Source organism: Aegilops tauschii, chromosome 7 (genome assembly GCF_002575655.3).
Source record: "Aegilops tauschii subsp. strangulata cultivar AL8/78 chromosome 7, Aet v6.0, whole genome shotgun sequence".
NCBI lineage: Eukaryota > Viridiplantae > Streptophyta > Magnoliopsida > Poales > Poaceae > Aegilops > Aegilops tauschii.
This window is the reverse complement of record NC_053041.3, coordinates 326,114,407-326,122,052: the sequence shown is the minus strand read 5'-3', so window position 1 is coordinate 326,122,052 and position 7,646 is coordinate 326,114,407. Positions and strand designations below refer to the sequence as shown.

The 7,646-nt window shown below is 45.2% G+C and overlaps 1 long non-coding RNA gene across 2 annotated transcripts; it reads left to right on the top strand.

The window, feature by feature from the left end:
- Positions 1-1,863: 1,863 nt before the first annotated feature.
- LOC109759719 (uncharacterized) lies at positions 1,864-6,787 on the top strand. 2 transcript variants are annotated; one of them, XR_002232171.4, is made up of 4 exons: positions 1,864-2,616; positions 4,445-4,601; positions 4,717-5,650; positions 6,318-6,787. It is a non-coding gene; the product is annotated as an uncharacterized lncRNA (long non-coding RNA). The 2 variants fall into 2 exon arrangements; XR_002232172.4 differs by having other exon boundaries at positions 2,277-2,753.
- Positions 6,788-7,646: the final 859 nt, after the last annotated feature.

The following is a 7,646-nucleotide window of genomic DNA, read 5'->3' as shown; positions in this document are numbered from 1 at the left end:
CAACTCTCGGCCCATTCCGAGAACGTTTTTCTCCCGCTCATAAAACAAGATCTTGGAGGTGCGGCGGGTGCGTGTGAGAGTGTCGGAATCCGAAACGGACAACGGAGAAAATGTCGAACACGACCGGATGCAAGTTTTAGAAACACATGTAGATGAAATGCATATGATGACATGACAAAGTGCAACACGCAAGCGGATGACATGGCAACGATGGCGAATAACTGGAAGACATCTGGCGCATCGGTCTCGGGGCGTTACAAGTATCGAGTTGTAATTCTTGAGTTGTAAGTAAATAAAAGTGTGACGATCATCATTATTAGAGCATTGTCCCATGTGAGGAAAGGATGATGGAGACTATGATTCCCTCACAAGTTGGGATGAGACTTCAGACTAAAAAAATGAGGCCAAAGAGCCATAAATAAATAAATAAAAAGAGAGGCCAAAGAGCCCAAAAAGAAAAGAAAAAATAAAAAATGAGAGAAAAAGAGAGAAGGGACAATGTTACTATCCTTTCCACACTTGTGCTTCAAAGTAGCACCATGTTCTTCATGAAAGAGAGTCTCCTATTTTGTCACTTTCATATATTACTAGTGGGAATTTTTCATTGTAGAACTTGGCTTGTATATTCCAATGATGGGCCTCCTCAAATGCCTGAGCAAGCAAGTTGGGTGCACACCCACTTAGTTTTCTTTTGAGATTTCAGACACTTATAGCTCTGGTGCATCCATTGCATGGCAATCCCTACTCCTTGCATTGACATTAGTTGATGGGCATCTCCATAGCCCGTTGATTAGCCTCGTCAATGTGAGACTTTCTCCTTTTTTGTCTTCTCCACACAACCTCCAACGTCATATTCTATTCCACCCATGGTGCTATATCCATGGCTCGCGCTCATGTATAGCGTGACAGTTGAAAAAACTGAAGCGCGTTAAAAAGTATGAACCAATTGCTTGGCTTGTCATCGGGGTTATGCATGATAAATACTTTATGTTAAGAAGATGGAGCATGACAAGACTATATGATTTTGTAGGGATAAATTTATTTAGCCATGGTATTTTGAAAGACATATTCCAAAATAATTCTCCAAACAATTTCGTCCAATTCCGAGAACTTTTATTTCTGCACAAAAACAACACCATGGTAGTTCTGCTGAAAACAACGTCAGTCCGGGTTAGTTTCATTCAAATCATGCAAAGTAGAGTCCAAAATAAGAGCAAAAGTGTTAGGAAAAGTAGATACTATGGAGATGTATCACTGCTATTACAATTACTATAAAACTGCTATTGTTACTACTACCGTTGCTATTGCTACTGTTACTACTACTATCAAACTATCATATTACTGTGCTACTGATCACTCTGCTGCAAATATTTAGTCTCTAGGTGTGGTTGAATTGAGAACTCAACTGCTAATACTTGCAAATATTCTTCGGCTCCCCTTGTGTCGAATCAATAAATTTGGGTTGAATACTCTACCCTCGAAAACTGTTGTGATCCCCTATTCTTGTGGTTATCAGTCGTAGATGCCGAGATCAAGCACCTTCATGTCGGCGGTGAATTGGTACCCTTGTGAGCACCACGTGCATCCTGGAACATTTGTGGAGCAGAGCAGCTCCCCCCCCCCCCCCCCCGTCCGCTACGCGCACCTTGTATGCTCTTGATAGTGGACGCACACCTTCACTGCCCTCGGGGAATCACTTGTTGATGAACGAGGTGACGCTACCTGAGTCGGCCAGCATCAACACCTCGCGGCCTTGAATCCACGCCCAGAGCTGGAACGCCTTCGGGAACACCCCTCTCGTCATGGCTGATCGCGAGATCGCCATGACTGCATCCTATCTTGGCTCCTCTGGTGGTGTGTTCTATAGATCAGACGATGCGTTGATGCCGAACAGCTCCAGCAACTCCTCCACCATGTCGAATTGCACCGATGTGGGGCAAACATTCTCGTGGCCCCAGCGCTCACCGCACTTGAAGCATAACCCCCTTGCTCTTCGATAATCTCATAGGGTCTTGATCTTTGTTGCTTCCGCCCGGGCCGTGTCGGTCCCGCGCCAACCGGTCGCCCCTTCTTGCAGTGGGTTGCGGGCCGATGGAGGAGGAAGCGGCAGCGCTGCTGGAGGTCAAATTGGCGCCTCTGGTGGCTGCGTCGCCGGTTGACGGGACGGCTCCATGTACACCCCATATGCCACTTCTTCTTACAGTAGTGCCAAGGCACACGCAGTGTCCAGGGCTGGTGGTCGTTGCAACATGACCACCACCCAGATGTCCGGCCTCAGTCCGTTGGCCGGGAGGAGGCGGCGTCTAGAAGGACACCGCCATCGTCCCCCATTGCAGATGGAACAAGTCATGGTCATTGGACCCGCGAGGTGCATCTATCGCGCCTTCAGCAGCACGAGGAGATGTGCTACGAGTTGCTGGTGGTGGCGCCATGGGATCCAGTGCCTGGGTTCCCCCGCCGTTGGCGTCGTTGGTGTCGGGTCGCCCTTGTTGGAGTGCGGATACAGCATCTCCCAGATCGGCGACGCGCCGCTCCAGATCGGGCCGCCACGCTGCCAGGTCATCCAGGCGGGTGGTGACTGCCGTGACGGCCATCGTGTTGGCCTCCATCGTGGAGGTGAGCTTGTCAGAGTAGGTCCTGGTAGCCGGATCCATGTGCTCCAGTTGCAGTTGCACTTGGCGAAGATTTCGTGTCTCGATGAACTACGCCAGAACGCGCGACGGGAAGGGTGGTGGTGGCGACTGATACCAGATGTAAGGGACGCACTAGTATCTCATAGGTTTGATGGAAATCTCACTCACAGATACGAATCACAGTAGCAATTAGAATATGTTTTCAGTAGATGAACTAGGGTTCGAGCTAGGAGGAAAGGGGATCGGGTAGTTAGTAGCTGTCGGGTGTTGTTTCGCCGTTGATCCACTGGATACCCTAGACGAGGGTTGGGTGCTGTCTTAAGTACACCTCTTGGCTGGGTCGGCCTTGTTCACCCACTCTGGGCGACCTAGTGTGGGTTGTCCTTATGCGCGCGCCTGGGCCGCGCACTGGTTTCCTCTGTGGTCCTGACTGGTGGGGTCCCATGGTCAGGGGCGCTAACAGATGAATCCCCGGGCTCTTGGCTAGAATAAGAGGTGAGGATGATGGAATGTATGTTCGGCACTATTGTGCGATTTTACAGTATGGATATTTTACAAGGAGATATCCCATGGTGTATGCTCTTTGCGGATGATGTGGTGCTAGTTGATGATAGTCGGACGTGGGTAAATAGGAAGTTAGAGTTATGGAGACAAACCTTGGAATCGAAAGGGTTTAGGCTTAGTAGAACTAAAACCGAGTACATGATGTGCGGTTTCAGTACTACTAGTTGTGAGGAGGAGGTTAGCCTTGATGGCCAGGTGGTTCCCCAGAAGGACACCTTTCGGTATTTGGGGTCAATGTTGCAGGGGGGTCGGGGTATTGATGAAGATGTGAACCATCGAATCAAAGCCGGATGGATGAACTAGCGCCAAGCTTCTGGCATTCTCTGTGACAAGAGAGTGCCACAAAAGCTAAAAGGAAAGTTCTACAGGACGGCGGTTTGACCCGCAATGTTGTATGGCTCTGAGTGTTGGCCGACTAAAATGCGACATGTTCAATAGTTAGGTGTGGCAGAGATGCGTATGTTGAGATGGATGTGTGGCCACACGAGGAAGGATCAAGTCCGGAATGGTGATATACGAGATAGAGTTGGGGTAGCACCAATTGAAGAGAAGCTTGTCCAACATCGTGTGAGATGGTTTGGGCATATTCAGCGCAGGCCTCCAGAAGCTCCAGTGCATAGTGGACGGCTAAAGCGTGCGGAGAATGTCAAGAGAGGGCGGAGTAGACCGAATTTGACATGGGAGGAGTCCGTTAAGAGAGACCTGAAGGATTGGAGTATCACCAAAGAGCTAGCTATGGACAGGGGTGCGTGGAAGCTTGCTATCCATGTGCCAGAGCCATGAGTTGGTTGCGAGATCTTATGGGTTTCACCTCTAGCCTACCCCAACTTGTTTGGGACTAAAGGCTTTGTTGTTGTTGTTGTTGTTGTTGTTGTTGGATATTCATGCTAGCAGCCACCCACGTTTCTGTGTATTAGTGTGTTAAAATGTTCTGATATGAATTAGCATGCACACTTGCTGCTTTGAAAGGCAAATTCCATCTAGCAGATTACTAGGATTCATCTGCGGCATGATGTTAAGTGGAAAAAATTAGTTAAAAGGAACAATTTGATTGCTTGTAGGTTGAGGATATTTAGGTTTTCAAGGTCCAACGTTTTTTTGTACTATGCAAAATGTTGTCATATGAGCTAGCGTGCATGCTTACTGTTTTTAACGGCAAATTCCATCTATCAGATTACTAGATTTCATCTGCATAATGATGTTCGGTGGAATAATTTAGTTGACAGAAATAATTTCATTGCTTGCAGGTTGAGGATTTGGTGCCGCTGCCCCTAGCAGGCCCAATGGTACTACTTTCGACTCGCTGGGCGAAGCATATGATTTCTACAACTTGTATTCTTGTGAAAAAGGTTTTGGGATCAGCTATGGCAAAAGCCGACTGAATGTTGAGAGGACGAAGTGCATGTAGGAAATTGTCTATGGTTGCCCGATGTTGCGTAGTAGTATGATGTTCAGCAATACAAATAGATGCAGGTTATGTGTAGTGTGCGCATTCTGATCAGATTGATTACCTATGCAGGGTAAACCTGGTGCGGAGAACACACGGTCCTGCCTTTGCAAATGCCCGGCACTCAATAGGTTGATGCGGATGGAGGACAATACGTGGTATATTGCTGATCCTCGGGAGAGTCACAATCATTCGCCCCGCCAGACTTTGGCGAGATGATACACTGGCATTGCACAAGCACATTGATGTGTAAAGTAGAGACCTGATAAAGGAGCTGAGGCGGAACAATGTCAACCTTCTGAAGGTTTATAAACATCATAGGCAGCTTTTTTGGATCTATGGAAAATGTGTCGTTCATTAAGAGGTATTTGCGAAAATCTGTGTGAAACGATAAGCAGAAAGCAGGCAGATGATAATGTGAGGAAGACGATGGAGGTTTTTGCAAAAATTGGGGCAAAGGATCCACACTTCAAATTGGAGTACAGAGTTCAGCCTGACAACGAGGGCATGATCAAGAACCTAATGTGGGCAAGCGGGAGCAACATGTTGCAGTACACATTTTTCGGCGACATCATAACATTCGGCACCACATACAGGCCCAATTTGTACGACATGCCTTCGGCCTATTTGTTGGTGTCAATAATCATTTCCAGAATGTCATGTTGGTTAGGGTGCTTGTACATGATGAGCCCGCAAAGAGTTTTGAATGGGGTTTCTCTAAATTTCTGAGAATGATGGGCAGCACAGCGCCGATGGTTGAAGTATATGAGGCTACAATTTGATAGAGAGTCGGAAGAGAATTATGTTTAAAGAATATGTGCCTCCAGGTAATCCAATGCATATATTTGTGGACTTGGAACATGTAGCCACAACTTCAATTAGCATGAGTCGAAGGTGAAATCTGCCAGGGCAGAGACCTTTGCAGCGGCGGAGGAAATGTTGGATTCCATCATGAAGACGGTCTGCTACAGGTTTGTTTTGAAGCTATGAGCGGCTAGACCCGGAGGTATTTTTTGTTGGCAGAAGCTCTTGTTCACTGGCTCAAGAATATCCTATCGGCAGCATGTGTTTTATATGGGATTCATATTTTTGCTAACTGCTATTACTCATATATATGTGGAAGATAAATGAAAAAGCCATTCCTACTGTACCGTGAAGAACTATCTTTGTGTTAACCATACCTTATTGATGCCTGTTCTAGTGTGAGAAGCCGCACTAGTGTGAAACCAACTGCTCGGAGAAAGTTCATCTGCATTTATTTTTTATTGCTTTAGGATTCATATGTTGCTGGTTCACAGTTTTTATTGACTACCTGGTAGTAACCTTCAAAAATTAGCCTTGTCGTGGTGTAAATTGTCGTGTTTATTTTGCTTCGAAATAACCAAACAAACATATCTGTGCTTGAATTGCAGTGACCCTGTTCTGTTTAAGCCATCTTTCAGAGAAAGGAAACTGCATCTGTAATTCATTTGTTTTTGGAATGGTTAATCATTTAGCTGAGTATAGTATTCATGTATGGAAAGGATGCAACCTAGTCCAACATAATTGCTTGCACAACAGTAGATGAATAAGAAATTATATGTTTCGTTCTCTTAGTTTTCCCGCTGCCTCCTTGTTTTTGGGTTTATTTATTTTTACCAGTGGCTAAGATAAAATGCTTTGTGATTGCGCAGGGTTAGAATTCAGCAAGCACCTGTAGATTGTGATCTTATGAACCCAAATAGGAAAAGTGCTCTGGAACTATCAATGAGGGCGTTCATAATAAAGCGAGATGGCAATGTTGTGAACCCTCCCATTGGAACATCGTTTGATTCTTTGGATAAGACGATGTGCCAAGAGCTCCAAGGAAATTGCTGAAGTGTTTGAAATATGGAGTGCTCGGGCACCGGAGGAATGTCTGCGGCAAACATTCAGATCCATTTGAGGCTAGCCGATATTCTTTAGCATCACTTTTATCAAAACAGTAAGAGAAATGTTCATTCCTTTGCATTGTGTTTGTAATTTGTTCCATTCCTGAGCTTTGTAGGCATGCATAACATTAGTACATTGTGTGTTCTTAATTACGTGGTACCGCCGAAAGTGTGAGTTGCTTTGGTATTTTTCTGCCCTTTGTTAGTAAACAAATTATGGTTCGTTGAGGAAATTGCAATAGTTTGAGAAAACAATTTCAGCCGAAGACCTTACTCATTGGGTCTCCATTTGGAAATTGGGCCTGCTGTTACACTGGGTGGCATTTGGTCAAGGCATATAGAAAAAAAACACTTGGCACGTCGTATGCGTTTGATGAGGTATGAGTCGTGCGTCTATGACAATAAATGAGCAGTATGAACGGCGGCCGTTTGTGGGCAAACGTGTGAGCCGTGGTCCATATGGTGCACGCCCGTCTGAGCCGTCAAGCGTGGGACGGTGATTGTGACATTAAAGTATGGTATAGGGTGGACCATCGCCTGGAAATTGATTGGGTATATTTGGATATACTATTTGGAATATAGAGGCATATACGTGTGATGGTGGCAATCTTGACGCAAGCGGACGAAGCAGATATGGAGCTCATCTGAGCTCATGCTTAGAATAGCACTTCCGACTTACATGACACTTTTGTCTATGTGTAGAAGAGAGATGCGAAAAAGAATAGTGAGCCCTCATACAAGAGCCTAGTTATATACGCATTCTTAAGCAAATACAATAAATATGAAGAAACAGAAAGAGAGAAGGTAGAAATATGTATTAATGTACTCCCTCCGTTCCTAAATATTTGTCTTTCTAATCATTTTAAAAGGACTACCACATACGGATGTATGTAGACATATTTTAGAGTGTAGATTCACTCATTTTGCTTCGTATGTGGTCACTTGTTCAAATATCTAGAAAAACAAATATTTAGGAACGGAGGGAGTAGTAGTTAACTTTATAGCCCATATTATTATATGAGTGACCATAGGTGAGCACACAACTCATCCAAGCTCATGTGAGCTCAGGTGAATAGTAAAATCAAAATAATT